The following is a 15,521-nucleotide window of genomic DNA, read 5'->3' on the forward strand; positions in this document are numbered from 1 at the left end:
GTCAATGGACACTGACCTCTCAGTGCTGCCTCTTAGCAGAGAAGAGTCAGCAAAACCCTAGAGTACTCTCTGTCGGGAAGTTTGTGATTTTAGTCTGTGCAAGAACGTTAAACGTCCCAGGACTAAAAGGGGAAAACTATCTGTACAGGACCATAGGCATTTCTCATGAAAATCTGTACGAAGTGTACAGATGGAACAGCACTGGGATTGTACACTCATTTACCCAATAATACATACATCACCAAATAATATTTTTTTCATTCATTTTAATCAATAATGAAACTGAAAGCATTACAAATGTTTTAAACACACTAATCAGCACAATCTGAAATGACATAAGAATTTTACAATTGGTTGCAAAACATCAAAAAACACATATACATTTTAAAGGGCATGCAAACTGAAAATGTTATTCTACCATTCATTGCTAGTAGGGGTTGTGTGAGAAGACAGGCTTCAATGGTCTATTTAGCACTTTCTCTCAAACATCATTTTAAAACTCGCATCTCTGTAGTAGAGATTAAAGCAAGGGCATTCTATTCACAGGCTTTTTGTTTGACCAGCCATTGTAGAGTACATTAAAGGATATATCCAGCATGCAGCATTACAGTGCTGCCTCCTCATGGTGATGATTACTCTAGCATTGAGGGAAGTGAGCGATTTCTAACCCTAGGAAGGGGTAGGTCAGGGCATGTGGGATAAAATTACTGAATGCTAAATTCAAAACATAAACTTGGAACCTTCCATGTTTGATAAGGTGCCTTACGATGACAGGAACTTTGTTATTCAATATTTAAAGTCGGACCAAAACACCTATCCTTTTAAATTTAACGTAAACGGATCAGACTTTCTGTGAGTGATTTTGTGTATTAGCAAAACAGAAGTAGGACTGAACAGATCTGTAATTTAAATTAATGAAACCTACAGAAGCTGTAAATCTGAAATAAAAACAGAAAATGTTGGAAACACTCAGGTCAGACAGTATCTGTGGAAACAGAAACATACTAAATGTCTGGTCTGATCAGGATTAAAATATTAACTCTGTTTCCCTTTCTACAAATGTTGCCTAACCGGCTGAGTGTTTCCAATATTTTCTGTTTTCATTTGACCTGTAATTTAGTTTTATAATTAAAATTGTTCCAGCTGAATGAAAGTTCACTCTTTCTATAACTTTCTCAGTTCTATCTGGCAGAACATTATTGTTTGGCCACACCATCCTTCAGATTGGCATCATTCAAACAAGTAAGATTAGTACAGGAAGTGTAAGATTACAAGGATTAACTATTGCCATTCATATTAGAGATGATGCAGTATTGTGGGGTAAACACACAAAAAATTGAGGTTCGTAGGAAGGAGGTGCATGGGCTGAAAGTTTGTGGGAAAGAAGTGTACAAAAAGTATTTGTTAATGATAGAGAGATACAGGAAAAGGACTGAGGTCACAGAAGGTTCTACCCGTCACTGTTGTCTATGTTCTCATGGAGGAAAACCTGTTTCTGCTGGACTAGGTAGGCACACACTATCAGGCAATATTTCAGTTGCCACTAGCCTCAGGTTTTTATATACTTGAATTCTTGCACAATGGAGACAAAAATATCTCAATAATTCCACACTCCACTGCACATAAATGTGAAAAATGGTGCAGAGTGAACAATCTGCAAGATTGTCAGTAATGAAAATTTGCCATAGGATTACATATTTATAAATGAACAGTGATGCAAGTTTGCTTTTACGGGTGGATCTTCAGCTGAAGCTAGCAATTAAGCATCTGCACAATGAACACTGACAATAAACAATGACAATAAGCCACCAATAATGTTAATATTGTGGCCAAAATATAATAGGACAATGTACAGAAGTGGTTGATGGACAGCATAGACTCAGTGGACAAAGGGGTCTTTGAAAATGACAATAATTGCCAATGTAAAATATTGTCTTGAATAGTTCTATTGCTGGAAAACCGATGGATAATCTATGGAATGGAATGGACTTTGGCAATCAATGAATAAAGGTGAAAAATCACTTAAATTAAAATGGGAAAACAAAAATATAACGTGAATAGAATGAACAGCAGATTTGGAAACTATACCGGCAATGCACCAGTTAATGATGATCGCGAGTGCTTATTCATACATGCGTTGCCTATAAATTACATAGTAGGGACCACATTACAGATTATTTCACGTTTTCGCTGAAGTATGCAATACAATAAACTTTCTCTCAGTCTGAATGTTCTTAGACACAATGTATAAAGATTTAACATTTCAGAGGTCCATGCCACTTTAAATGTCAATAGCACCCAGACATCCAATGGCTACTGACCTCAGTTATGCTGTCCTGTGCATGCAAATTTATTGGAAGGAAGAGTTCGATCTTTTGGTCTTGCCTATAATTTGTGCAGCATAAATGCAGGCAGAAGTCAGCTGGGACTCTTTAACGACAACACTGTCTATAATAGTATCATCAAGCAGGACATTGGCATAAATCATTTGGCACTTTGCAAAGTGTCACTACTGTCAGCCTCCCAGTGATGTGATCTTTAGTCTTTCAGATCTATAGACTGGCATTTGGATCAGCTAATGCACCTTGCACAGTGCCTTGCATTTTAAAATCATTCCAGCCAATATGTAAGCTTGATTGTAAATATTTGCAAAGTGTTGACTTACACACTTTTACAATTCAAACATTTACCCAAGCATATCAGTAAAGTAAACTTTCAAAATCTTATACCATAATAAGATTTATGTGCTTTCTTTAACAGCTTTTTTTCAGTTGAACCTTGTACACTCAGATTTTTGTTTCAGAGCCAAAAGGTTTGATGCTTTGAATACTGAATGTGCAAATAGTTTAAAGCCCTTTTAAATATTTTATAATTTTGTAAAGAAAAAATGTATAACTCTTTGACTTCTTTAAATTAATCATAAATGACAAGCTTATCCTTTTTTGATTATAAACAAACTTTTGGTGTAATTCCCTTTTTTAATACTTTTTAATCAAATATCCACTTAAAATGCCAACTTTGAACATCCACTTAAAATGCCCACGTTCTACATTATAAGCTGTTATATAAAGCAAATTGGTTCACTCATCCCTTCCCACACACCACCCCACCCCAGATACTTTTCTCTGCAATTGCAGGAGATGTAACACCTGTCCCCCATACCTCTTCCCTCGTTTCCATCTAGGGATCTCAGCAGTCCTTCCAGGTGAGACAGAAGTTCACATGCACCTTCTCTAACCTCATCTACTGCACTTGGTGTTCCCGATGTGGGCTTCTGCAGATCAAGTATAGACGCGGCGACTGCTTTGCAGAACTTATACTCGATCCGCCAAGGTCAACCGAATCTCTCGGTTGCTAACCATTTCAACTCTCTTCCTATTCTCTTACTGACCTTTCTATCTGGGCCTCCTCTATTGCAAGAGTGAGACCAGATGTAAACTGGAGGAACTGTACCTCATATTCCTCATACCTTGGGTAGCTTACAACCAAATATTGGGAACATAAAATTTACCAAATTTAAGTAACTAGCAAACAGCCTCCTTCCCTGGAACTCCCTGCCACAGAGGGTAGTCGAGGCCAGTTCATTGGCTATATTTAAGAGGGAGTTAGATGTGGCCCTTGTGGCTAAGGGGATCAGAGGGTATGGAGAGAAGGCAGGTACGGGATACTGAGTTGGATGATCAGCCATGATCATATTGAATGGCGGTGCAGGCTCGAAGGGCCGAATGGCCTACTCCTGCACCTAATTTCTATGTTTCTATGTTTCTATGTTTCCCCCTCCCCGTTCTCCCCCAAGAACCCCCCCCCCATTTTAACCCCTGACACCCCCCCCCCTATATTAACCCCTGACCCCCCCCACCCCACAACCTCCCCACTCCCCCCCCCCCCTCTGAAACCTGGTTGTTCTTGCACCGTTTCCCCCCCTCCCACTACACTTGCACCATTTACAATGGATACAAAATTCACAACTTTTCTAACCCCCGGGCTTAATAATTCGCAAACTTTTACCCCCTCGGACTTACGCAATCACTTCATCTCTGGCCTTTGACTAACAATCTGCCCATCAATTAACCCCCTTGCCTGTGTTTACCCATTACCAGCCATGCTCTGTGCTGCCCCTTTTCTCACCCAGCTTTCTTTCTTGCCCCTCCCCCCACCACAATAATTTGAAAAGGGTCCCAACATCAACGTCTTGAGGGATGCTGCCTGACCTACTGAGTTTCTACAGCATTTTGTGTCTATCTTTGGTATAAACCAGCACCTGCAATTCCTTGTTATTACATATAGAAGCAAGTGTAATGGGCCTGACCCGCTAGGGCAATTTATTTGGGCAACTACATGTTGAAAACATTTCGGCGACAGTGGCGACAATTTTTGCTGTTGTAGGTTGACGTAGGTGTTGTCGTAGGTTGTCGCCAGGTGTCGTAGGTGAATGCCATTAAAACTTGTCGCTGGCAGTCGCCTAAAGTCGCCTAAGTGGGGCAGGCCCATTATATATTAATAGTGAGGTTGAGGTTGAAGAGGTTAATGAGATTGCTGTTTTATGGAAAGAGTTTTCATGATATTTGAATAAAGTTTTGCTTACAGCACAATGGGGTTGTACCTATATACAAAATGGTACTTGGATTATAAGCAAACATACAACATTTTGTGTATTCTCCTTTGAAAAGTTCATAATATTATGAATAAAATACACAATTCTTTTATCAACTTGCATTTTTCAAAACGCATACTCTCGTAATCTATGCCAGAGATATACAAGGTTTGTGTTATTTTCATGTAATTCTACACGTTTATCATTAGACATGCTTTGTGTTATAGCACCTCTGGCACTGCATGGCCATTGTTCTATATCAGCAGTAGTCTATTCACCTACAGTATGTCTTTACTCACCCTGATAGAAAGCTAGTCATATTTCACGAAGAGAGGTATGAAAAAACCAGCTGTATATATGATCCACAATAACAGGTGGCCAGGGATAAATTGCAGACATGTAATTGAGTATATTGTTGACGGGCAATTCCTAAGTGTATTGGGACTAATTTAGCAAGGAATATTGTGTGCAGATATCTGAAAATAAATTATATAATTGTCATGAAATCGAGAGAACAAAGTATGTCCCATAATGGAAGCCACTAATTCCAATGTAGTGAATTTTAAGTCAAGTGGTATTTTATCTTCCACCACTAAATTACTTGTGGCTAGTTTAGTTTAAATTAAAGCTAGAATACAAGAAAATAGGTGCAGGACAAGGCCATCAGGCCCTTTTAGCCTAACCCACCAATAATCTGATTTATGGCTGGTCCTTGCTAGCACCAACTCTTGCAGCACTTCTCTATATCTTTCTATTCCATGATCTCAAATATTTTGCCACTCTAATTTCTTCTAATGATTAAGCTTCCACTACCCAGAGAATTTCAAAGATAAATTAGGATTTTGTCTTGTTCGAAATTCTCCACTCTGACTTAAGTTGTGAGAGGAGATTACCAGGCAGAGTAAAATATTAAAGTAAAGGCATAAAGTGCTGGAGTAACCCAATGGACCAGGCAGCATCTCTGGAGAACATTTTGTGTCCGGACCCTTCTTCAGAATCAGTCTGAATCAGTCTGAAGAAGGGTCCCAACCCGAAACATCACTTATACATGTTCTCCGGAGATGCTGCCTGACCAGCGGAGTTACACCAGCACTTTGTGGGTTTTTTTGTAAACCGCATCTGCAGTTCCTTGCATCTCCTAAAACATTCAAGATGTTCATAGCTTCCTTGAAAAAATGAAAAATTCTCACTGACATCTGGGAATTTCAGGCCTATGTCAATCAAGACGGGAGAGTACTGAAGATGCTATTGGAAGCAGAGAAGACCACCCAGTCAGACACATCTCTATCTGTGAGGCTGCGGTTCCCATTCTGACCTCCTCAACCATCTCAGGGTCCACAAAACCCAGAATGAAAACAGTCATTCTTGATCTAGAGAGATTGCCCAAAGAGAAATGGAGAAGGAGACAACACTCAGAGAATTTTAATGTTTAGTATAATTTTATTTTCTGCAGAGAATAACCACAATATGTTCAAGTTTTTATTATATCCATTGTTGCATTGGGGATATCACCGGGTTTGACAGAGGACACACCGACACTCGCAGTAGGATGTTTTCTATTTACAGTGGAAGACAGTCCAGGACCACATGGGAGAGCTGTCCATTGGCATCAAAGTACAATGATGCTGGCGATCTCGGGCATAGCCCTTGTCTTCGAAGGAGGAGTCATGGTGATCTCAGGCTTCTCCCTGCAGTTCACCCTTGCCTCGAGAGGAGGTGCTGGCAGTACAGGTTTCTTCCTGGCAGTTCCGTTTCTGGCTTGAAGAGGCAATGCTGGCAGTCTCTGGATAATCCTGGCAGCCGGTCATTGCTTCTGCATGTGTGAGCACAGTCCCTCGTTGTTTGTGGGCAGGAAGAGGTTCTAGCATCTCAGGCTTACCCCAGCCATTCAGTCTTGGGCTTAGGTAGAGGTGCTGGCTGTGTCAGGCTTGTTTTCCGGCAGTCCAGTCTTGACCACACGGTGGTGGTGATGGTCTCAGGTTTGTCTCAGTGGCTCAGTCTTCCTCAAAGTTACGACTGGGGCACACAGCTGGCAGAGATACACTCTGCTTTGTTTCCATCCCTTCATTTGTTTGTCATTTTTCCCATTTCTCTCCTGCTTCGTCTCTCATACTTTCTCTTCTCCCAGTCTATCCCTCTGGCTAGAATGCCTGGGTTTTATGGGTAGTAAGTTGACGAGGTTCAAGTGAACAACCAATGTCAGCTATTTGGACCCAGCTACTACACATGATGCTGAGGAATAGCCTCTCCTGACCTGTCAGCCAGTGAAAGAGATCAGATCAACATCCAAGGGAGAGGATGCTGTCACACCACCTCTACATACTTTTCACAGCATATACAAACTGATTTTTAGTTCTGTAATGAGCCTGGAGGTTGTCGAGGCCACACTTCATAAGGGTAGTGGCGTCGGGAATAGCACAACAGTCAGCAGTGACCAAAGTGACAGCTGCATTCGCGCAAACTTACATGATGTTTCATTTATCGTGACAAGAAAGTCCAGCACCATATGTGGGCACAGTCTTGTCATCATGGATCATGTGCGGTGGTGCTGGTAATCTCGGGCTTGTCCTGGCAACTCAGTCTTGGTCTCGAAGGAGGAGGTGTGGCAATCTCAGGCTTTTACCTGCAGCTCACCCTTGCCTCAAGAGAAGGTGCTGTCGGTCTCAGACTTATACTGGTGGCTCCGTTTTTGGCTTGAAGAGGCAGCACTGGCACTCTCTGGGTATCATGGCACTCTAATCATTGCCACTGTCTGTGGGCACAGTCCCTTGTTATTCATGGGCAGGAAGGAGCACTGGCATCTCAGTCTTGCTCCAGCCACTCAGTCTTCATCTCAGAAGAGAAGTTAGCTGTCTAGGGCTTCTTCCCAGCAGCACTGTCTTGACCGCACAGTGGTGCTGGTGGTCTCAGGTTTGTCCCAGAGGCCCAGCCTTCATCAAACCTGCGGCAGGGGAACACAGTTAGCGGGAAGGCGTCACACTCTTTTTCCCTTCATCTCTCTCTTGTTTCTTCCTATTTCTTCTTCGTTCTCTCCTGCTTAGTCTCCCACCCTCTCCTTTCTCCCCCTCTGGCTGAAATGCCTGGGTTTTTAAGAAGTATGTGGACAAGATTCAGGATGGGGCAATCTGATGCCAGCTAATGGTACCCAGCTGTTACCAGTGATGCTGGGGATTGGCCTCTCCTGGCCTGTCAGCAGTGACAGGGATTAGAGCAGCATCCGAGGAGAGGGCGCTGTCACAAGATGGAAAGTTAACACCAATCAGAATGTTAATTAATTGTGTCTGCATCAGTCTTCATCCTCTTCTCATTTGGCATTTTTAACTTTTGTAATTTATTTCATTATAATTCTCTTCCATTATCTCCTATCTTTTCTTTTCACATATTATTCTTTCACTAATTCAGGTACCAGTTTTTTTTCATAAACAATCGGTTTCCAACTTTTTTGAGAACATGGAGAGTGACCAATGTTGTCCATTGTTTAGGAAGGGAAATAGGGATAAACCAGGAAATTATAGGACAGTGATCTTCATTTTGTGGGTTTTGAAGCATTTGGGCAGGATTTTTCTGGATAGGATTTACTCACTGTAGAAGACAATGGGATATTTCGGAACAGTTAATATGGCTTTGACCAGGTCTTCAGCGCCTTATAAACTCGATTTTGTTGTTGTTGAGGAATTGACAAAGCCAATTGATGAGATTATGGCAGTGGATGTGGTCTATATTGACTTCAGTTGGACACACACACACACACACACACACACACACACACACACACACACACACACACACACACACACACACACACACACACACACACACTCACACTCACACACAAACACACACACACACACACACACACACACACACACACACACACACACACACACACACACACGTGTGTGTGAATGTATATATATGTGTGTATATATATATGTATGTGTATATATATATATATGTATATATATGTGTGTGTGTGTATGTATGTATGTATATACAGTGGCTTGCAAAAGTATTCATACCCCTTGAACTTTTCCACATTTTGTCACGTTACAACCACAAATGTAAATGTATTTTAATGGGATTTTATATGATAGACCAACACAAAGTGGCGCATAATTGTGAAGTGGAATGAATGTGATACATGGTTTTCAAATTTTTTTACAAATAAAAAACTGAAAAGTGTGGCGTGCAAAAGTATTCAGCCCCCTTTACTCTGATACCTCTAAATAAAATCCAATGCAACCAATTGCCTTCAGAAGTCACCTAATTAGTAAATAGAGTCCACTTATGTGTAATCTAATCTCAATATAAATACAGCTGTTCTGTGAAGGCCTCAGAGATTTGTTAGAGAACATTAGTGAACAAACAGCATCATGAAGCCCAAGGAACACACCAGACAGGTCAGGGATAAAGTTGTGGAGAAGTTTAAAGCAGGGTTAGGTTATAAAAAAATATCCCAAGCTTTGAACATCTCACGGAGCACTGTTCAATCCATCATCCGAAAATGGAAAGAGTATGGCACAACTGCAAACCTACCAAGACATGGCCGTCCACCTAAACTGACAGGCCGGGCAAGGAGAGCATTGATCAGAGAAGCAGCCAAGTGGCCCATGGTAACTTTGGAGGAGCTGCAGAGATCCACAGCTCAGGTGGGAGAATCAGTCCACAGGACAACTATTAGTCGTGCACTCCACAAATCGGGCCTTTATGGAAGAGAGGCAAGAAGAAAGCCATTGTTGAAAAAAAGCCATAAGAAGTCCCGTTTGCAGTTTGCCACAAGCCATGTGGGGGACACAGCAAACATGTGGAGGAAGGTGCTCTGATCAGATGAGACCAAAATTGAAGTTTTTGGCCTAAATGCAAAACGCTATGTGTGGCGGTAAACTAACACTGCACATCACCCTGAACATCATCCCCACTGCGAAACATGGTGGTGGCAGCATCATGCTGTGGGGATGCCTTTCTTCAGCAGGGACAGGGAAGCTGGTCAGAGTTGATGGGAAGATGGATGGAGCCAAATACAGGGCAATCTTGGAAGAAAACCTGTTAGAGTCTGCAAAAGACTTGAGACTGGGGCGGAGGTTCACCTTCCAACAGGACAACGACCCTAAACATACAGCCAGAGCTACAATGGAATGGTTTAGATCAAAGCATATTCATGTGTTAGAATGGCCCAGTCAAAGTCCAGACCTAAATCCAATTGAGAATCTCTGGCAAGACTTGAAAATTCCTGTTCACAGACGTTCTCCATCCAATCTCACTGAGCTTGAGCTATTTTGCAAAGAAGAATGGGCACAAATTTCAGTTCCTAGATGTGCAAAGCTGGTGGAGACATACCCCAAAAGACTTGCAGCTGTAATTGCAGCGAAAGGTGGTACTACAAAGTATTGACTCAGGGGGGCTGAATACTTTTGCACGCCACACTTTTCAGTTTTATATTTGTAAAATAATTTGAAAACCATGTATCATTTTCCTTCCACTTCACAATTATGCGCCACTTTGTGTTGGTCTATCACATAAAATCCCAATAAAATACATTTACGTTTGTGGTTGTAACCTGACAAAATGTGGAAAAGTTCAAGGGGTATGAATACTTTTGCAAGCTACTGTATGTATATGTATATATCTATATCGATATCCACGATAAATGGATGAAAATGTAGATGTGTTATTTAGTATGTTTACAGATGGCACACAAAATTAGTGGAGTTGCAGACAGTGTAAAAGCTCATGAAAGGATACAGCAGGATATAGATAAATTAAAAACACACGGACAGAAAAATCACAGATGGAGTTTAACTCGTGCAAATATGAGATGTTGCACTTCAGAAGGTCAAATGTAAGGTGAAAGTATGCAGCTAATGGCAGTACCCTTAACAGCATTGGCATACAGATGGAATTTTTGGACCATGTCTGGACAAAGTTTGGACAAGATATCAAATATGGAGATCTTTGAACAATTCACTTGAACCTCTTCCAATTGGTATTGATATTGCACTTGGTGTTCGCAATATGATCTCTTCCACATGGCGGAACTAAACACAAATTGGTTGATAGCTTTGCACGGGATATACCATTAATTCATAGCAATGGCTCATAGCTTGTTGTTATCAGTCACAGTAAGTGTTCATCCCATTACCATAGGGGGAGTACAGAGAAGGTTCACCAGACTGATTCCTGGGATGTCTGGACTTTCATATGAAGAAAGACTGGATAGACTCGGCTTGTACTCGCTAGAATTTAGAAGATTGAGGGGGAATCTTATAGAAACTTACAAAATTCTTAAGGGGTTGGACAGGCTAGATGCAGGAAGATTGTTCCTGATGTTGGGGAAGTCCAGAACAAGGGGTCACAGTTTAAGGATAAAGGGGAAATCTTTTTGACAGATGAGAAAAACATTTTTCACACAGAGAGTGGTGAATCTCTTGAATTCTCTGCCACAGAAGGTAGTTGAGGCCAGTTCATTGGCTATATTTAAGAGGGAGTTAGATGTGGCCCTTGTGGCTAAAGGGATCAGGGGGTATGGAGAGAAGGCAGGTACGGGATACTGAGTTGGATGATCAGGCATGATCATATTGAATGGCGGTGCAGGCTCGAAGGGCCGAATGGCCTACTCCAGCACCTATTTTCTATGTTTCTATGTTTACCATTCTGTGCTACCTGACTGTAGCCTCTTGCACCTTTTCAATAATATCCAATGTAAGCTTGAGGAATAGTGCTGCAAGGCTTCCATCTCTAATATCATCTTAGACTTTCTCTCTTTATTAGCACAGCCTTGACCTCCTGGGTCCCACATGTCCCATATCCCTATAATTATTGACTTTTACATTTATTTGTTTGGACTCTCATCTCTTGAACTGATCTTATTTCAGAGCTCGATCATTTTTCCTTTTCTAATTGGCCCCACTAACACATTGGCTAGTTGACCTCTACAATTTATCCCCACAGCAATCAGACCTTATCAGAGATATTCCCCTTGTCCAGTACATTCCTCCTCGAGCCTCTCTGCAATTTAAGACCTACTTGTCTTCTCTCCTCCCCAGTATTGACTAAGGACCTGAAATGTTAACTTTATTTCTCTTTGCACAATATTGCCTGAACTGCTCAAACACTGAGCTGAGGAAACTGGAAATCAGATGAGTGCAATTTGGACAATTAGCACAGAGACAAATATATCAAAGAATCAGCCCCGTGGCCGAATGCTCCATCTAATCCTTATCTTCTTGTCCTCTTATCCAGGGAGCTGGTGGAGAGGTAGAACTGGGTGATGACAGCATATCTTTAGAAATTGATCCACATATTTATGCCTGTCATTATGTGACAGCTCAGAGGGTTTTATGAGGAGCAATATTGTGGAGGAAATGCTGACTACGTACTGACATTTAGGAATTAAATGACACAAGTTAAGTATAAACGAGGGAGGCTGAAATGAGGGAGGTAGGTATTCGAAGAGAGAGACCCGGCAGTTTCAATATGCTATGAAATCAAGAAGAGACAAAACACATTGTGAAATTCATCTTTGTCAGGGTATATCATTTACTCATTATTAAGCAGCATCTTTCCTTCATGTTGGTGGAGACTCTGATTACCACAGTTAACCCTGGATAGCCACAACTTGTCAATGAACACCTAACCTGAATTTGAAAGACCATGGAATATTATAAATAAAGCAAAAACGCATTTATATACTGAGGGAGAAGGAGCAGGAAATACAGGAAACACTTGAGATGAAGTTTCAGGTTAGAACATAGTGCCAAAACGGTATCTCTTGGAACTGTTGACAAGGATTAAGAATGTGCTCTAAGCTATTTTCCATTGTAAACACAACAGAAACTGCATGCAAATCCAAACAGCAGTTTCTTGAGCTTTTGATCTTAGGGATTTAAAGATGTCCTCTTAAACCAATTATAAGGATTACACCTTAAATAACAAATGAATCTCAGGCAATACAGAGCCATTATTTGAATTATTAATCTGTCTTTCAGTGCTTCTTGTTGACTACTGTAAATTCAGAGAGAAACAAAAATTGCAATATAAATAAGTAATGAGTATGCTTATTTAACGGTAAACAAGCATTTAACAGGGAACAAGACCAACCCCAGTCTCATTACTTCTGATGCTCATTCATATGTAAAACAGCACAACATTAATCTTCTTGTTTTGTGATCTAAGCATGGCTTTAAGCTCCAATGCATTCAAAAACAGTGAAACCCAAACTGCTAAATCCTGGGAGATTTTTGATCAGACTTTAAAGAGTAACCATTTCCCGGAGAACGATTATTTCTCTTTGTGAGGAAAAGCGGCAATCAGAAAAGGTATTGATTAACATGTAAGTTGAAAGAGTCAAAGAAAAAAAGATATCAAGTAAAACATCTTCTGTAGAATTTTACTCTGAACTCTTTGCTTATTCTCTCATTTTCCCATTTTGACCATATTGGAATCTTGACTCTACTGTTTCACGTTCAGGTGTCATTGATTCGCTGTCGTCAGATAAAACAGCAGCTTTGTCAGACAGGCAGCCAGTTGTCATATTACTGAGCAAGCACCCACAGTGGATTATTCAGCAACACATGTGGACATTTGTTTTAAATAATCAGCTTTCATCCTTGTTAATATAATCAAATTATTTCTGAATTATATATATCCACAGGGATATGGGGCAGCAGAGTGACACACTGATAGAGTTGCTGCTTTACAGCACTAGAGACGGTTTTAATCCTGACTACGTGTGCTGTCTGTACGGAGTATGTACGGTCTCTCTGTGACCGTGTGGGTTTTCTCCAGGTGTTCTGGTTTCCTCCAACACTCCAAAGATGTACACGTTTGTAGGTTAATTGGCTTCTGTAGATTGTAAATCGTCCCTAGTGTGTAGGATAACACTGGTGTAGAGGGTGATCGCTAGTAGGCATGAACTCGGTGCGCCAAAGGGCCTGTTTCCATACAGTATCTCTGAAGTCTGAAATCTAAAGTCTAAAGATATCAAGAATATATGCAGCACCAAGTGAGCACGTATAAACAAGCAGATACATTTTAATAAAAATATATGCAGTTCTCCATTGTTTGTTTTGAAATACAAATTGTATGATCATAGCATATTCAACTGGATGTTGCCTTTTTGCTCATGAGCATAAAACATTGATAGAGCATTTATTAAAAGAAAGATAATGCATGTGGCTAAAGGTCAGAACATGATAAGAAATTTCATATCCACAATGAAGTCTATTGGACTTTCTGATTATTAAAATCAAAGAATGGGAAATACAGATTTTGGTATAGATGTGTATTGCTGAATTGTGAATCAAAGATTTATAGCAGCCAGGTGTGAACGTAAAGGAGATTTTTTTACAAAACATTTGTCAAAAGAAAAGACTTTCTTGGATGCAGGGAAATTATACAGAGCAAACTGTTCTGAGGTACAACTAGATTGTTATACCCCTGATTTAGGTCATATACTATGCTGTAAAAGAACATTTAGCACTATGCTATCATTTTAATCCTCTGCAAGCTCGCTGCTGCAATGGTCCACTATACGACCTATTTTTTATTGTGGCTCGTTAGTCTATATTTCAGTTCTTTCTCCAACCTCCAATATCCTCCTCACCTCCCCTTGCCTTGGGGAAAAAAAACCTCTGGGTTTTTATAACTGTAAACGTACAGACCTAGAGAGATCCTCTCCCTCAATCATGCCAGGTCCTGCCAACTCAGTGTTCTTCCCTAATCATTACAGTCGGTGCCTCTATATTTATGATGTACTTGGCTAAGAACAAAAGAGTAAAGAGGAGGACAATCTGACAGCAAGCAAAAAAGAGGCTGGAAGAGCAACTGAGTGATGCTAACAGCAGAGAAACACACAGTTAAATTGTAGAACAATATTTAGAGGAAAAAATGAGAGGGGTTGGGGGGGTTCTAAAAATACAAAGCGAGCAAGTGGAGATGAGCAACTGAGAAAGACAGACAATCAGGTATGATGGGAAGATGCAGAGTGGAAGATCGTGAGAATCAGAGCATAAGCTGAAGAGCAAGGAGTGCCATTTTGAAAGACAATTGGCAAGAGAAAGACAGCCTAAACGTGATCTGTGCCTTTGAAGACTCATCAGTGTATGTTGCTAAATTAAAACTGGCATGTGTGCCAGTCATTTTATTGAGAAACATTTGGCTCCATTCCTGTAGCAATTTCAATGTTAAAATATATACGTTAAAATATAAAATAGCTATGATGTTTACTTGTGATATTTCATTGTGACACCTTAGTAGTAGTCAAAGTATCTGACATCCTCAGCTTAATATTAATACTTGAATAAAGTGGAATTAATATTTTCTAATTAAACTGACATGCCTCCAGCTTCTCCGAGCAAGCTTTTTTCCATTTAGATTTAAGGCCATTTTCACACAACCATTGACATTAAGTCTGTGGTTTGTCATGTTTCTGAATTAGGCGGGTTTTCTGTTTTTGTGGTAACCTCTCACAACACATTCCTCTTTCTGCCCAATCTCTTTGGCATGGTGCCCAAATATAATTGGCTATAAAGTGCAGATGGGCCCAACCCCGTGCAAAAAGCATTTGATTTCTGTCCTTCCCAGACCTACCCTGCTAATGACACCCCTTCCCTTTTCTCTCCTCAGCCTCCAATCCATTGCTTCCTACCTCTTTTCTCCTGCCTCATCCGCTTGTCAATATCACTTGGTCCCACTCAGTTCAATGTCTTTAAATGTACAATTATGAAAAATAAGATGCTGAAAAACAACAACTAATAGCATCTTTCATATTTGCAGCATATCTTAAAATGCTTCACATTCAATAAAATGCTTCACATTCAATGAAATCTACCTGAACATTACACGAGCATACCACTTCATTTGCAATGTCACAAACAATTAAATGTCTCAATAATTCTTGCATATGACATTCATTTTTCTACGAATAAAC

This window comes from Amblyraja radiata, chromosome 2, assembly GCF_010909765.2.
Source record: "Amblyraja radiata isolate CabotCenter1 chromosome 2, sAmbRad1.1.pri, whole genome shotgun sequence".
NCBI classification, from domain to species: Eukaryota; Metazoa; Chordata; class Chondrichthyes; order Rajiformes; family Rajidae; genus Amblyraja; species Amblyraja radiata.